At 48.8% G+C, this 17,617-nt stretch overlaps 1 protein-coding gene across 3 annotated transcripts in view; it reads right to left on the bottom strand.

The window, feature by feature from the left end:
• Positions 1-17,617, bottom strand: part of Ninac (STKc_myosinIII_N_like and MYSc_Myo21 domain-containing protein ninaC) — a 149,432-nt gene that overhangs the window by 107,527 nt on the left and 24,288 nt on the right. The window lies entirely within an intron of this gene.

The raw sequence follows: 17,617 nt of genomic DNA, 5'->3' as shown, positions 1-17,617 counted from the left end.
CTGTTTCGGAGCTTGCCCGTGCGACACCGATAGCAACAGTCATAATAAAAGGCCCCGACGTCGTCGAAAGTTCGCGGGGATAGTGTTGTTGCCAGCGCTGGAGCGAAATCGTGTACGCAGCGTATACAACGACATAATTCGCATATTCAGTGATTTTAGAAGCGGAGCTGTTTAAGCTTAAGCTTGGTCCGGTGGCGTTAGCAAAAAATGTATCAGGAAAAAAAAACTGCGCTCCCTGTAAAGGGTGCACCACCGCATCTTTGTGTTTTAACCGTGGGAACGACAAATGATGGTTCTGTTTTCTCTTGAAAACTCTTATGGCCTCGCTCTCACCGTTACGACTCGCTTAATAGACGCAGCAATGTTGAAGGCTTCGTGACCTTTAGATCTACTCTGCAATGACAGCTACTGTTTTGATAGGAACCACACCGTAGCGGAGAATCAACTTACAGCGCCGATAGGTTAGGAAATAACAGTTACAAAAATATCTCCCGGAACCTTTAACTAAATAAGCATTCCACGATTATTAGTAAGATGATGGTTCTAGAAGAGTGCTGCCAAGGGTAAAGAAAGCTATTTAGAATTCCTATTTCGTTTCATTTACATAGCATCACAGAGAATCTTCAAACATACGCAATGGTTTGAAAGCTGTTCTAAAGGACAATTAAGTTATACTAGTCAGGAACGCACCCATTTAGACAGAATAATCAGTTGAGTCGCTTACGTTGTGCTGAATATACCGTATACCGTTTTCAGTGCCTTAATAGGAAGCTTGTTTTTCTACATCATAGACGTACGGCGTATGTTGCGAGCCCTTCATACTTTCAAAAATGATTTTATCTTCATCATAATGTGGAACAGTCGTAGAAGATAGTATCACAAATTAATACATTTTTAAGGCGGGACGCACGTAGTACTCCACGTAAGCACGCTTAAGGAGTCGTATTAGTCGTGAATAGAGAATTTAGCCAGTACTCAACGTTATTATGCTCATAACTCGCTGCTTTCGCTGAGAACCCATACAGTTCCTTGACAGGGATTTGAAATAAAATGCACGCGTGGGAAGCGATTTCTGCGTCCCCATGGCTCTGACATGAAAGCTTGTTGCACCCGCATGATGCGCATCTGACGTTGAAGCGTCCCACTGTGAATTCGGAGCAAACACGTCAGTAGTATTCATTGCGTTTAACAGTCGTATCCTTCGATTACGGCGCAGAGACGGATTCAAAGTGCCCTCACGGGAGTGGGGTTGGGGATACCTTGGATCGAAGCCAGGGGTACGAGGCTGTGGAAGAGGGGGGTAGGGGTGCGCGCGATGACCTACCGTTCCCTGCACTCCTTCCCTGAATCCACCACTATAGTGACGAGAACGTACAATATTTCCTTGTGACTGTCGTATGTCGTCATTGGGACGACACGCACTCTCGTAAGAGATGCCCGCATTTTTGAACTTCACAGCTGTAGGTGTTGGTAACAAGCTTAGAGCGTAGCTCTGACACGTCGTTTAAGCCACTGAGAATTGTACTGACGAGAATACAAGGTCGAAAAGTACATCGCAAAAAGATGGTCGGAGTAAAAACAAAATTAAAAAATCAGTGCCCTTCCACTCTGTGAAGAAGGACGACCTGCGAAGCTCGTCGCACTCAATTGACAGCACGAAACGAAACACGTTTGTAATTCGCGGTTGAGCATACTTCCTACCCAGTTAGATGAATGAAACTTGGAAGGACCCGAGCTTTATTCTAGCGGACAAACATGGAGCTGTCTGTTTCTCTCCCGCGTGGTAGGCATCTTGCTGTCTGTGTAAAACACCAACCCAATCCGCTCGACCACTGAGAACACCTGACAGGTCGCATTGGGCCATTTGACGCACGGGTTTAAAACTCCCGCCAGAACAAACGAACATGTCATCAGTAAGGGCGTGTAGCTGCGCGTGCACGCCCCCGACCCCCAACCCCTTCCCTCCAATACCAACCTGTGCACGCATAAACTGGCGACCGGTTATGTGTGCGTGCTTAGAAGTAAAAACACCGTCGAAAATGTCGCAATGGAAGCCCTTTAAACCGAACCAGTAATATTGGCTCACGTCGGCATTCCAAGCGGGCAAGGTGATGGCCGAATCTCAGGCGTGAAATACAACGGCGAAAATGTCGCTCGGTAAGCCTTTCAAGCAGAGAAAGAATTGTGGGCTCACGCCGGCGTTCCAGCCGGGCAAGTTGCTCTTGGGTATTCGCAGCTACTCGGCGACGTGGAATTTGAAGCTGCAACTGCGGCGGCAACATGTTCGGCGACGACGACGGCCTTTGGTCGTTTTTACGCCCATCCGCAATCATCTGATAACGGCGGTACCGCCGTTGTCAGCCGATTGCACAACGTGTGAAAGACGCATCAGTGGTGGCGAGTAACAGTTGTGAAAGAGGGGTGGGGCGGTGGCCCCGGAGCGGCGCCGTGTAAATTTGCAGCTTTACCGGAATGAAAAGTGGAAGGAGGGGGGGGGGGGGGTTAGATATATACTGGTTCACAGTAAAAATAACCTTCGGTTGGATGTTTCAGTGGTGTGGCACGTGTGGCGGTATTGGCGCAACTCTGTCCTTCAGCTGCATTGTTTAGCCAAAAAATGTCCCAGCTGCAGCAACAGCGCGGCAACAAACGAAGCGGCTGGCCTCGGAGCGAAAAAAAAAAAATGACGGCGGAAACGCGAAATAGCGTTAGAGCGGGCACTTAAGGGTGTTTTCTGCTAGTGCCGCCATACCACGGACAAATAAAAATAGGTAAAACATAGCGAAACGCGTGCGCGAGGCGGACACAAAGGGTCGGTTTGCGTCCAGCGGGTCAGTATAAACGACCGGCTTCGTGCTCCAGCGACCCCCATTCCCGCCAGAACTTGCGCGGTCGCCGAGGCAGTGGATCGGATCGTGCTGTCTTGATCGATTCCGAATGAACGCCATTTCTCTGTGTGGCCTGCGCGCGCGTGTGTCAGGTCTCCATTGTGCGGCAGAGCGCATTCCGCAGAGAGCATTTCACGCGTGCCGACGCCCAGAGTGCGCTGCTGATTTGTGACAACTGGTTCACCTTGTTTCGACACGACACGTGCCCCAACCGCAGTTGTGCAGTCCTTGAAGGGGGACCATCTGGGGTATGCCCCCCCCCCCCCCCCTTCTTCCTCCGGCCGGAACGTGGCGTTACTTCGACGACAAATTGTTCAGAAATCCTTGAAGATTTTGCAGAGTTATGTTGCATGATCATATCATTTGGGATAAAATATTGCTTTGGCACTGCGAGGCTGACGGATAGTTACAACAATGCCCAAAAGATTCCTACAGAGGTGTCTTGCTAAATTGGAACCAGGGACATCCGGAATGTGGTACTGACACGCATAGCCAATACCACAGCTGCAGGGCATTTCTTGCTAAATTAGTTTACAGGGTAAATAAGCTTGGTGTATGCAGAATATCCCTTTCAAACCATAGTTCTCGGACACAAGAGTTAGCCCCAGCGTGCTACAGGAGGGGTTAACAATCACTGACAGAGGCATTTGTACTGCATACACGAATGGGCTGTAGATGGTGATGATGACAACGATTCTGCGATTGTTTTCGAATGAAGCACCCAAGGTCCTTCGGAAAATACCGAGTATAACACATGATGGCTATTCACATTGCACGATGCTGGAAGTGGCGAAGGCTTTGAAGCCCCCTGTAATCGCGGTAACTATATCTGACAGCTCCTGATGCTCTAGGTGTCACGCATCGTACCTACCACACCGAATCAGCAGCTTTGTCTTAGCTGGTTCGTGGACGAAGAGGGTGGCTTGTCACTCATGAAATTTCTACCCATGTAGCATGGCCACTATTTTGGGCCATTTGAATTTGTTCTCTTGTTCACAGAGCAAAAAAAAAGCCTCCTTTCTTCAAGGATGCTTTACGATGTCGCCTGTAAAATGACATAGAGGTCTGGTGCCGTGAATGGCGTTAGGTGAGGTAGCCCAAGATTTGCCTTTTCTACCCGCTGTTCCCTGAAAAATCGCACGCTGAGCATACACCGCCAAGAACATGTGCATAACTGTGTGTTTTTTCTTAAGCGAAAGCTTTTACAATGCGACCGATCGCGTCCTGTCAAAAAACTAATGCATTTCCCCATAGACTGACTGGTCGACCAAAAAGCTCTGATAAGATATCTGGACACACGGGGCGTGCGTGAAATCGGGGTTCCGTTGTGTCAAAACGGTCACTTGAAAATCGGGAAAAAGGAGCGGTTTTAGATAAGACGATACACGCGTCGACCATGAAGAAGGAGTACGATAGCATACTTTTATCTCATAATCGTCCGTAGATTTGTTTATTTAGTGCGCGAAAAATCGTCGCATGGGTTCGTTCTTCGTTCGCGATTTGGGTCGTTGAAGGTGTGACGGTCAATTGGACGCATTTTCCTTGTACTGGACGAAGCTCTCACGCTTCTGTCAACTTTCGTTAGGAAAGTATGGTATAAAGTTTTTTCCAGCACGTTTCACGCAAAGTGCTCTTCGTTTGTCAAAGCTTTCGGCTAAGAATGAGCGCTGGGATTGCATGAAGACAACGTCGTTGCTGAACAGTAATTCCCAACGTTGCTTTCACGAACCATTTTTTTTTTCGCGACCTGCAAACATCCAAATTGTACGTATGCGAGATCACATTGTGGAACGTTGTCCTGGGTATACGAAAACGCTCCCGCTTGTCGTGCAAACCTCACTCTAGTCTCTCACGATCGCTTTCTATTAGTCACGCGGTAAATCACAGCGTACGGCATGCGGGAACGTTCAACAATGGAAGCCAAACAATGAAGGCATGCGCGGGTATAGTCACACCCAAGCAATAGGCCAATCACGGGAAGAAAACAACTCGTTATTAAAGATAGCGCCGGCCGTCGTTACACGCACTTCGCTCGCCTAGCCGTTTCGCTGTGGACAATAACTTCCTGCTCTGGGAATTGCTGCTTGCAGACAGGAGGCGTGTGATCAAAGTAAAGACTTCATCGCTTCGAGTCCTGCACGTTCGTCGGTTCGGAGGCTCGTGCTGTGCCGCACACCGTTTATTCTTCCCTCCTGGTTACCCACGACAACGGTGTAATGACGCCCGAGGAGAACTTCGGGTTGGGCGCGATAACGTTCCCGCGTCATACGGCGTCGGAGGTGACAGCTAGCGCCCTCTGACCCTCAAGATTCCATGTGATACACACCACCACCTCCAACGGAAGAGCAGTGGCTAAGCAAGCCCAAGGGTGTGTGTGCATACTTCTGACAGAGAATACGAACCAGCCCGCATGAGTTAACGTATGCTCGTGCACGGATATGATTAGGAAGCCACGATGATTGGTGGCAAAAAAGGAGAAAAAAGTTGGCTGGAGGAGAGCGTACGGACTGTCTTTAATTGAAAGGCGACTCCTCCAGTATGTGGCGCGGCGTACCAGAGGAGAGGGGGACAGACGATCCTCCGTCCTAGATTCCCACGCGCGCCGTGTGACGCTAAGCGGACCCCATGCGGCTATCCGCGAGCCGCTTAATGCGGACAAGGCCGATGGCTCTAGAAGCAGCGCGAACGTCACACGGCCGGCGCCGCGGAGAGGTTGAAAGCGAATCTGGCGCCCATGGGAACGGCTCGCGATGCAAATGACAGCCGCTTTCCCAGCGCCGTGTTTTGGCTGGACAGAGTTACGAGGGGCGCTTGGAACTTGTCTCTCCTTCTCGGTGGTCCGTTTTCGCGCGGGTACGTGGCGGCAGGAAGAGTCCGCGCGCGGATGGCAATCAGTTCACGTGCGGTTTTGGACTCGCTTTGTAGCCGTACGCGGAACGAGTCTTGTTCTCGAAGGTGGACTTGCAGATGACCCGCAAACAAAGCCATGGCTGTGAACGCCTTCTGGTTTACCAAAATGGAAACTCTTGGCGAACGCATTCTGAGGCTTCCGACCTCGGCTTTGCACTTTCTGTTTTCCCATTTGCAGCGAGTGTTATATACTTCATCACCATCCAGGAAAGCAGGCACCAGAACAGGGTAACTTACTTATCCTATTCGTGGCAGTGTGTCAGGGGACCTAAAAGAATTTTCGTTCGAATGAAACTTCGCTCGAACGAATTTACGTGTATAATGCAAGCACTTTTCGAACAAGAGATTTCTTAAAAGTTTAAAGTGAAGCTAGTTACAGCAGCACCACGTTGTCCTAATAAAGTCAGTCCGTCCTGAGAGCGGGCTAAAACCCCTGTGTCTCTTCGGATGCCCCTGCTCTCGAAAAGCGTCGCACGCTATCGTGAGTGACGGGAGCACATAGTCGCATAAGCTACGACAACGTTTAAGCTGTGGCGTTTAACTCGTAGCCCCACGCAGGGCTCTTACATCACCGAGCAAGGTAGCCGCAGTTCTGCAAGGGAGGCGATTGCGAAACTATGCAGCAACAGAAGCTGCGCGCGCCGATCAAGGGGGGGTTTGCTCGACGTGCACGCGCTGCCACGGCGGGGTGCCGGAATTCACAAGCAGCGGAAGGGGGTCAGCATTTACTGCGGTGAATGCAGCGCGATCGAAAACACAATGCGTGTGTGCGCAGTAGCTAAGGCCGGGAGGTAACAGCAGTCGGCGCGCAAACGGTGTCCTCGTTGGTCCTGCTACAGAAAGCAGCAGCAGTTGAAGCTCACCTCTTAAGAAGGACAGGGCGTTCGAAAATGGGGCGGATCCACAACTATTACTCATGCAAAGAGGGAGCGGAAAGATGGGTTATAGGCGATTGTCAATAACCCATCTTGCGCTAGGTGGATTATAGACGAAGAAGATTTCAGCACGGTGAAATCTATGTAGGTTAAGCACTGAAAGACATTCGTTAAAAAAACGTTTTTTCTGTGGTCTAGGAAGACTGCCCTCCGTCACGCCGCCATAGTTTTCAGTTTTTTCGGCCTCGATAAATGTTTGTTTTTCCTCCTCTTTCTGTTCGGTAGTGCGCTGTATACATGTGGATTATGAGGCGCGCCAGATTTGACGGTTACGGATGCATTTCCAACAAGTGGCGTTTTTTGTTCCATTTTTTTATATCCGTCGGAGTATCGCATACACGACCGTTTTTGTATCGACGCGCAAGCTCGCGTGTCTCGCAGAAGCACTTGACTCGCAGAAAATTTGCGTTGGAAAAAGCCGCACTCGCGTATCGGTCGTAAGGTGCTTATAAACTGGTCTTCAGCGCCCTCGTTGTTTACCATAGGGAGACTGAACTGTTCATAACTAAACAGGAGGACGAGGGGGTACGCCTACGTTTTTTGATACTTCAATAGTAGTGTTGACTCACTCCTACAGTACATTCTCCTTTCTCTACATTGGGCTCCTTTCACGAATAGCTCGAAAGAAGTTTGCGGAGTGCTTTGATGAGTACGCGGTTTCGAACAACGCTCAGCGACTGTATGCATGCTTTCCTCTAGCAGGGGCGATACTTTGTTCACCCCAAAGGAACAAGATACGTGACGAACACCTGACATTCTCATAGAAGCGTGGCACGACATATGATGAACAGTATACAACATCATATGGGGCACTCCAGTGCATGATTATAGAATGGTGATCAAACCGAATGCTAGCGAAATGGTGCTTAAATCTCCCGTCTTTCGCGATCGGGGAAGGTATAATGCTTCCAGCCGCTAGCAGACCTATAAATACGACAACAGCCGTACACAATCACCTCCACAGCGCGTTTTCTTGCGGCAGCGCTATTCTTTCCATAATTCCCTCCGCAGTCTTGCAAGCCATGGCCGGTCGTCTTCTGAACAAGTTAAATACCCCGGAAACGAGTTAAACGCGCAGGAAACTGCAACCGGAGCCTCGATGGGCGACCAGGGACAGGAAGGAAACTTTCTGACGTTGCGCCCGCAGCGGAAGCCTTGTCCGCTGAGACTCGCCAGCTCCTCGCGCTGAAACTCGCGGCCGCTACTCGTGCGAGCGGCGGCAGTAAAAAGCCGGTCGCGCAAAGCGGGCCGGGTCTCGAGAAGGCGCGGCCGAGGAATTTCCTCGGCACAGCAGGCACGTAATTGCGCCTGAGCTTTCGCTCTAAGGGCTCGTGCGAACCAGGCGCCCGAAGTGCTCGCCTCTTCACCGCTGTGCGTAGTGTAAGCGGGGTTTGTATTGTAAACAACGAATGAGTGAAGTTACGTGTGTGCGCGTGTGGAGCGATATGAAGCTGCCGCTTTTCCCTTCCGCGTTGTATAATGCTGCGCATGGCTAGCAGCTTTAAGGGGCCCGTTGTTAAGCGGCGACTAAAAGCGCGCGGTCATACCCATGAATTAAATTTCGTCTTCGCCGCTGTGGCGCTCTCGTAGCGAGACCGTGCAAGGGAGTTTGGAAATCTGAGCGTTGTACGTGCTCCGCGTATAGCGAGGAACAGTTTCCTTCCTGTTGTTCGCGAGCTTGCCCTGGGGGAATTCGGGACGGAAATAAAATGGGAAAGGGTAATTGAAGGGGATGGGAAAATTTTTGGGTTTCCTGTTGGCGGCCACTTAAGTTTCGTACTGATCTCCGAGCAGCACATCGGAACTTGCGATCACCAAGTCGAGCATAACACACGTTCTGATAAATGATAAGAGTTTCACTTCCTTACCGTGTTCGCTTCGCTGACATTTGCTTCCTTCAAGTTTATAGCATGCCCATAACTGCCAATCTTGCATTAATGAAGAGATCAACAATGGGAGGCCACGTGATTTACAGACGAATGCTGTTTGCGTAGTTTCTGAGGATGTGCTCCCCGAGACAGACAGACATACAGATATATATATATATATATATATATATATATATATATATATATATATATATATATATATATATATTGAAGGCAGTTCAATGTGATCCGAGTTAGATGGGCCTTTTTTCGATGCCCGCTTTGTCGTCAGCGTCACGTTCCCAGTAGTGTGTGTAAGCGCCGGATACTCGGAACGTGACGCTGACGACGCTACATGACCTGTATTTGGCTTCAAACATAGCAACCTCGGCCTCCCCAGGCGCTGCGCGAAAGTTACCGAGTGAGGAAGGCTGATAAATTCACATGGGGGCTTGGAGTCACCCTGTAGTCACATCAGAATAAAGTCACCGTCTTCAATATACGCGTTCTCCGCCGAAAGAAAAAGACAGGAGGAATTCCAACGTGCTTTGAACAACTGTTGAAACAGTCAGTGTTAGTTAGTCACACTCGAGGTGTGTGTTTCGATGAGGAGGGACTTCAAAGGGCGGGAACGGAAAACCACCGAAAGCAAGAGTTTTCCGTTTCGCTATTCGTTCTTCTCGAAGTGTTCCAGCACTGCGAACGACAACATCCGAATTATCAAAGCGAATATCGATCAGACCGCTATTAAAATTGAGTATATTATAATTTATCAGACATGTACGTCCACGTCTACAGTTTAGTGCTGTTGTTTCACATACATTCCCCGTATTCCGTTCAAGCGCCGACCAGCGCATTCAACGTCTAGGCGTTGTCTGCTCGCCCTGCAGATTTGGGCCAACCGAGGGGGAAACGCGCCGGGAATAGAGAGAGCGGCTTAAAAACTTCAAAAGGCACGTAAATTATGCTGCCGTGCGGTAGACCACCCTGGGGCGCAGGGAGAGGCTTAATGTCCATTAAGAGGAGCGACGCGAAGTAATCCGATCCGAATAAGGAAGCGTCAAAAAGAGACGGAACTGAAGGAAAGCGCGAGTGAACGGGGAAGTGTGCGGAAGAAGAGGAGACGCATACGCCGCGTATACGTCAGAGGGCGGCCCAAGGAAGGAAGGACGAGTCGAACGCGGAAACAACGACGAAGACGGATGGGGACGGGGAAGTTGTCACCAGGGCGGTCACGTTCTGCGCTACTCGGTTCCTCGACGCGCGCCCTCGCTTCCGCGCAACTGTAGCGTGGCGCGGCGGTTGAGGGAAGGAGCGAGCGGTGGCGAACTCGGAACGGGTGCGACGGGCGCCTCTGCTTCCGTGAGAGTTGAGCCCGTATTGGCGACATCACCTCGAAGGGGTATTGAGTGGCAGAGCGGTGGGATTGATAGCACTGCGCCGGTATTACGCAATGAAAAGGAATGAACTTGGAAGACGAACCAAGTTTCTCAAAGTGGATTATGATATGCCTCAAAGCTAATCAGGTTATCTTGAGGCGGCCTCAACCACAGATACGCGTCGCAGGCGACAACGGACGTGTCAGACGAGCTGTGGCTGCTATAGGCATTGAGTCGATTCAGGCTTTATAGTTGACCGACAGCGATCGAGGAAGGGGATAATTAAAGGTTAACTCCTTTTTGAGAATGATCTGGTTAGGGACATTTCATATTTTCATATAACGATAAGCATATACAGTAATACGCATGTAAACACGTACACATGTGGTCATCATAAATCCAGTTCATAAATCATAAATGAGTAATGCATAACACACATGTTCCCAGTTTGGGAGGGTGTGCCACATGGCTGTCTCTCACGAGTCCCTTTACATTCTGCTTTTTAAAACGTTGATTCACTGCAGTACAACGATTTGAGCAATGAAAGTGGAGATGTTGTTCTTATATAAGCACTTTGAACGAAAGAGCTACTCGATGAGGTCACTCGTCGCTGCAGTATTTCCATTGTGGTTAACGCCTAACCCAATTCCGGGACATCTGGTAGCCAACGAAAACGATAAGCGAGAAGACGATGTCGTAAGGAGAAAGAGTGTAGCTGCAGGCATGGAAATGTAGCTTATGCGCAGTTTCCGCCACGGAGCACCACTGTCTACAAAGTGCCTATATTCTACAATGACATTAGTCCTTAATCTGGGCGATTCAATAGAAATTATTGACAGCTAGCTGCTTGTAATACTGTTCACTAAGAGGCCTGCTCGTCTTGTAGCCGCGGCAGTTGGGTATTTACCGGCTACTATTTTTCACTGCAGGAGTAGCAAACAAAATGTGCGGGCGTGCATATGCGGGCGTTGCTGGAAAGACAAGCACACTGTTACACCGGCCGCCTGGGACACATCGCAACATGGAAAGACATTCCGCTAGATTACATTGATAACGCAACTACGGTTCAAATTGATTCATCAAAAGATCAGATGTTTTCCCCGACAGCCGCAAGGCCGTGCTACGAAACATGCGCTACAAGTTTCGTGGCCAGTATAACTTCAAGTATGGTTTGTTCATTTTCGGGTAAAACCCGATTTTGAAACTCCGAACATGCTTCAGGAGAATCGGGTTAAACAAGATTTCTCCCATCTATTGACAAATAAATGTTGTCACTCACTTCCCCGAATGGACCTTTTCGAAGTAGCGATCTGTACAATCGTGGGCTGACGGTCCGCAGATCTCAACCACTACTTGCTGGAAGCAAGCCCCACAAACACAGCTTCCTAACTCATTGAGTACTGGCATGACTCTTCCGCTCGCTAACCCATGCTTGCAAATGCTGAACTGACGTTGCTGCGCCTGTATAGCTAATGGAGGCTGTGACGTCGAGAGGACTTTCTCACGGCTGAAATACGTTCAACGATCGGACAGGTCTCGGACGGAGACCGACATGTTTCGCGTGCAGATTATAATGTATGTAAACAAAAATGAGTAAAAAAATCGACCAGCTTTTTGTGAATAAATTTTTTCTTTTCTTGGAGGTTATCAATGGTCTTTACTGCCATCATTATTGATTCATTCCTATACAAACGCCAAATTTCGGAGAGTATATATTTGCAAGAAAACCCTGGTGTCCCCCCCCCCCCCCCAAATTACCAGCTCAAAACAAACACCAATTTTAACGCGTTAGGGCTAAGAAGCTCGTCATACTGTCTGACAAAATCAACTGATCGCTTTACCTAGTAGATATGTGGATTTAACCCGAAAAAACCTGAATTTCGGAATGGTTTTACAAAACTAAAAACCAATTTATCTCCCATAATCACATAGAAAAATATTACCCGATCTTTACCCCTCCTCATTTAAAAAAGATATTTAACTCCCGAAAACGAACAACCCTATGTATAAGGGAATCGCCAGTCTTCTTGCTGACGTCTGGCCACCCTTTTCCACTCGCGTCCCTCAGGCTGTTTCTGTCACTGCCTTTCCGCAGTCTTCACCTCGCTTCCGGTTTTCTGTCTCTGTTTCATTAATGCGGCTTCTGCGCAAATTTGTTTGGGTTGTACCCGGTAACAGATAGAGCAGGTAACTGTAACCTTAAAAAATCAAATTCGAGTCTAATATAGCACAACAATGAACGCATTTGCAGGCACCAGTTACGTGTATATGAAAAGTAATTTAAATTCATCTGTGCTGTCAGTGGTAGTCTAGGAGCCGGCTTTCGGCTTTCAACGCCGGCGCTGAATTTCTCGCTTAATAAGCCATTTATTGCTTTTGCAATATTAACCCTATCTGTTTCTTCACATTCTAGGTTTACCTCTCTATGTTTACCTCTCCATAACATCCGGAAAGGGGAGGGGGCTCAGTGGCTAAGGCCGTGGCGGCTGCGTCTGATGGAGGAGGGAAACGAAACACACGGGCGTTTAAAAGATTTCATGCAAGTTAAAGGTTTGTAGCCCGAATCATCCCACATCCCTGCAAAAATACTGCGCTCCTCAAAGCCCAGATATATATATATTCGGCGCCTAAAGACACCAATGTAATCAGATCACTCTGTTCTGAACCTTAATGATGATGAATAAACTTTATTTAGTCAAGGTGCTGGTGTTAGGGCACCCGCCTGGTGGGAGGCTTCCTTAGTACGGGATGCCTTGGACCATCTACGGTCCAAGCATCCCGGGAACTGTAAAAAACAAACAAACAAAGAAAAGCGACGTGATAGATTTTTGCTTCCTAAAAAGCATTCAACAATTGTTGAGTTTTCGCGGGCATGGTGGCCCGGTGCAAACATAAGAAGCAAACGGAAAACAGCGCGGCCCTGCGCGCTAATACGCGAAGATGTTATCGCCGCGGAGCGCGAACTTGACCGCCATGTGGTGTATTTTGCGGCCACCACGCGTTGACTGCTGCTCGGTTGTCCTCAGGCGTCCGTCCGAGTGGGGATTGTGTCACGAACGCGGCGATGCCCACCGATAGGCGGCAAGGACGGACGCCGAGACGCCCCCGGGGGACTCCGTATTATTAAGCAGCACGTACTCCTTTCGCCTCCACTGCGGATCCCCGGTCCCCCGCCACGCAGTGTGAAGAGAAAAACAATCACCCGTCCGGGTAAATTCCACGCGCGTAGGCGTTGTTTTGTACGGCTGCTATACCTTGCTCGGCGACATCGTCAGCCACCGTGCCAATGAGATGTCGCTTGAGAAATGGTGCGCGTTTTTAAAGCGAAAGCTTAAATGTCCCATTGAGCGCAAAAGCTGGCTTCCGGCGTCGGCGTCCGTTAAAAAAAAAAAAAAAAAAAAAAAAAAAAAAGATGTGGTTCATTCCTCTGTCATATAAATTGGTAAAACGCGAAAGGGAAATGTGCAGCGAAATCTGCTGCTGAGCATGATTTGCGGGTCGGCGGCTGTCTTCTGGCTGTGCTTGGCATGCGACGTCCTGCTGGCGGGTCGCTTCGGCAAAGGTGTTCTGGCGTTATTTCCATGACGGATATGACGTTAGTGAAATCTTGGTATATCCCGGCATAAAACACTTTCGTGTTAAAATATAAAACCCGAAAACGAACAACCGTAAGTATAACGTACTCATTAGTACTAAAGGTTGCTTCCCCACGAGGAGACCCTGTGTGCAGGGGTGCACCCTTTACAGGCCGCTTGCTTCGTTGTACTGGTGTCATTTCCGTGACGGGTATGTCGTCAGGGAAATCTTCGTGTATCCCGGAATAAAACACTTTAGTGTTGAAACGGCTCCTTCGGGAGCGTTCCATATCCCGAGGCGTTCCACATCGCGCGCCTATACTTAGCAATAGCAAACCGCCCCTTTACAAGTCTTCTATAACGCGAGGTGTTCCGCATTACGAACGTGGCAGTAGAGAGAGTTGGTCGTCCATGTCATAGTACACAGCAGCCAAACGATAGACCAGCAGCGAAATTCACCATCGACGTCAGCTCTCTCATTACACGGAGTCATTCGAACGTGTTAATGCCAATCGGAAACCAAAGCTTATCATACTGGAAGATTACAAAGCTCTTCGGCAAGGCGTTCGACTGAACGTTCGTGCTTTTGCATTCACATCCCACAAGGAGAGGGCATTGGTGTCACCAGACTTCTTTACTTTTTTTTCTCGATATGGAGTGGGTTCTGGATCATGTAAGCAAAGTTTAACGTTGGGGGACTGTACGAAATAGGATGAGAACGAAACGAAATGTCGCTTGGAGCACGTGTACAGCAATGTCTGCGTGAGCTACCGAGAGGGAGAAACCTTGGACAAATGTGTGGAAGTTACTGGAGGATGTTTCCTTCACACGACAAGGTATTCAACAAGGCCTGAATTAGTTATCAAGCTCTCCTTCAAGGGAATGATTGCATGCAGCTCTCTCTCTCTCTCTCTCTCTCTCTCTCTCTCTCTCTCTCTCTCTCTCTCTCTCTCTCTCTCTCTCTCTCTCTCTCTCTCTCTTCTCTCTCTCTCTCTCTCTCTCTCTCTCTCTCTCTCTCTCGAGCTGCGCGCACACACTGTTTACACCCGTTACAAATGTCCACCTTCAGACAGCCACCACGGCGAGCTGTTATTTTTTTCCATGCTCAGTTTTCAACAAAAAGAAACTTCTACGCGGGTGGAAAGACCCACAAAATACGCCTCTGAAATGTTATACCACCTGTATTTCGAGTATTGCATTTATCTATAAAGAACGCATCGTACAAATTTACGCTTAACGAGAATGCGCTCGAAACGCATATGTCTGCCAACTGCATTCAGAGAACTGCGGAGACAGTATGATATAATTGGAACAACATCATTGGCGTCGCTTACGCTTTTCTTATTTTCTCAGGACTACGCTCTCAGAAGATAACACTTGTTTTTTCAAAGTATACTGGCGATGGAGAGGTAATTAAATAGCAAGTGTAGGCACACTGTTCACCGGCAGTCTCATAACTTCCTTAATGTACCTCGATACGAATGGCATCAGCTTTCTTTCTTTAATGCATGGAAATTTTAGAAAAACTCAGACAAGACAATAAACACTAACAGACAGCAAAGCGTAAGGACGTCAGTCTAACAAAGATCGGCACCATTTCAAAACGTCATGTTTTGAAACGTCAGGGCGTCTGGGCGCAGAGTCCACTGCGCTGTAACCCTGTTCAGCGCAGCAAGGTCTGTGTATACGACCGGCGGGCGACCAGGCCACCGGAAGCCACCGTTAATGACCACTCTCCGTGGCCTTTCAGTGCCTCGTCACGGTTGCGTCCAACTTGCGCGTGGAAGCTCCGGGAATGGCATTAGCAGCATTGCCATTCGTTTGGAAATGATACTTAAATGTCCGGAGCATGGATAGCTGACTTTACCATGGAGGGTAGGTACCCTGTTTATTAGGAGGTTCTGCAACGCGTTAATTGCTTGACGGGCAAACAGAAAAGCTGGTGCTTCTTAATGATGCTCCAGGGTTGGGCGCTCTTCCTCTTGCTGAAAGGTTCGGACTGCACGGCGTATACCTTCCGAATGTTCAGCCGAATGGTGTGGCATAGCGGTACAGGTACAATCCTTGGACATACGGTGGAGAGCATCGGTTTGGTTTTAGTTTTTTTTTTTTTTAGGGGGGGGGGGGGGGGGGTATTTGATTTCACCAGCTCTTGTAGCAGCATCCGCTGCGCGCCGGAGCCACCTGCTTCAGTTTTCATTTGTATATCTGGATGGAATGTTCCCTTCTTTACTAGACATAGTCCCGCTCTGATTAACCGCGATCTGCCGGCAAGATCCGAATAGATGGTTCTTTGTTGTTCAATATTGGCGCCCTAATCGTCTTCGGCGTGGTGGCGCTGTGCTTCCGTCGGCGGTGCAGCGCTCCTTTAGCAGTGTAAACTAGCGGGAGGCTGCGTAGAGGGGGAGGGAAATAAGGGCACCGGGCCAACTCCCATCTCCTACATCTTCCTCCTTTGGTGATCTTTACTTCCACACCCAACGTTTCCGTTTGCGAGAGCTGACGTTGTGCATGCGCTTGTTATCGTGCACGCACTTCTCGTAGATTTCTATTTTAATGGTGTGGTGCATTGGCGTTACGTTTTTGTACTAAATAAAACAGTCGTAAGGAGCGTACGCGTACACAAAATCCTGTTTCCTTTCTTTTTATCTTTCCTGAGATACGTCCGCGACAAGTGTAGGAGGTTTGGTGTAGATGCATGCCATCGGTAGGTTACGGCGCTGCCTTGGGACACTCGATGGACCCTTTTCGTTGCGACTTGCACGAGGGATAATGCTGGCAAAGCGGCGGTGATATTCCGAACGTGCATATCCGCTTGAGAGTGCAAGGGGGTTGTGCACTATCTATACGTGATCTTGCCCCGCCTTGGTCGTGTAGCAGGACGCGGGGCAATAACGCGGCAGTTAAACGTCACCAGCTTTGAGCGTCACTAGTTCCTTTTTGTTGTCAGAGGGAAGCGAGCCGCTAAGAAAAAAAAAGTCCCAGCCCATATCTCCACTAACGTGAAACCTGGGGAGGTGCGAAGCATTCTTGGCACCTTGGCGTGTTTGCCAACGGAAATGAAACCGTTGGGGGGTAGAGGTATACAGCATTGCTGTAAAAGTCTCGCGTCTTTGAAGCTCGTGAAGCGTTCTAGCGGAGGCGAAACGAGTGTTTCGGTGTTTTTTTAGTACGCGTTACGAAGCGCTCTAGCGCGAGGCGTAAAAGAGTGTCCAGGTGTTTTGTTCGTACGCGTTACGTTCTAGCGCGAGGCGTAAACGAGTGTCCCGGTGCTTTAGACTACATGAGACGACGGTTACGATGACGGCATAGACGCCGACAGCCCGAGCCCCTAAGGGGCTTCGCCCCTAATAATTCAAAATAGCAAATTTATACACAGTGCCCGTTCTAAAGCGTTGCTGCAACGAAACACATACGCTAAGGGTTCTGCGCAGTAAATTCACACCAGGACCTGTCTATTCGATATAACTCAAGCAGTCGCATATCTCTGAGGGTGCGAATGTTATTTTCTTGAAAAGAAAAAGACGATAATGCTCTGAACGGAGCCATATAAGGCTACAAAAAAGGCTTTGCATGTAGTGCCTCTTTCAGAAACAGCTCTAACCGCAGAACACCTCATGATCATAGAGTGCTCACCGTATAGATGCGAACTGAATCGGCCGGAGGCTGGTTCATAACGCGAGAGCGAATGAAGAGATAATTCAAAAACTGGAAAGAATTGTTTGTCGAATATATGGAAGAATCCGTCAATTTCTTGAAAAATAAAAAAATAACCGCTGGAATTCAATTAAAGCTGCGCTCGCCATAGTTGTCAGTCGCTTTAGGCTGTCCTAAGAAATATCTCACGATTGACGAATCTAGTTCACCAGCGGTCAGAAGACGACTGCCAATATAGCTTATGCGCTTGAAGCACAGCCGCGGGTGTTTTTCGTTCAATATATATCACCTAGAAAGTCATCCAGGTTCCATTGGGCTTACTTTCTTGCTTTGTTCTCGTAAGCGTGCTAGAGGTGTGTTGTTTAACGCTGGATTGCCCAGTGGAAATAATTTCTTCAATACATA

Source organism: Haemaphysalis longicornis, unplaced genomic scaffold (genome assembly GCF_048455015.1).
Source record: "Haemaphysalis longicornis isolate Haplotype H1 unplaced genomic scaffold, Haemaphysalis longicornis Haplotype H1 scaffold_2, whole genome shotgun sequence".
NCBI classification, from domain to species: domain Eukaryota; kingdom Metazoa; phylum Arthropoda; class Arachnida; order Ixodida; family Ixodidae; genus Haemaphysalis; species Haemaphysalis longicornis.
The sequence above is the reverse complement of the archived record's forward strand: the minus strand, read 5'-3'. Positions and strand labels throughout refer to the sequence as shown.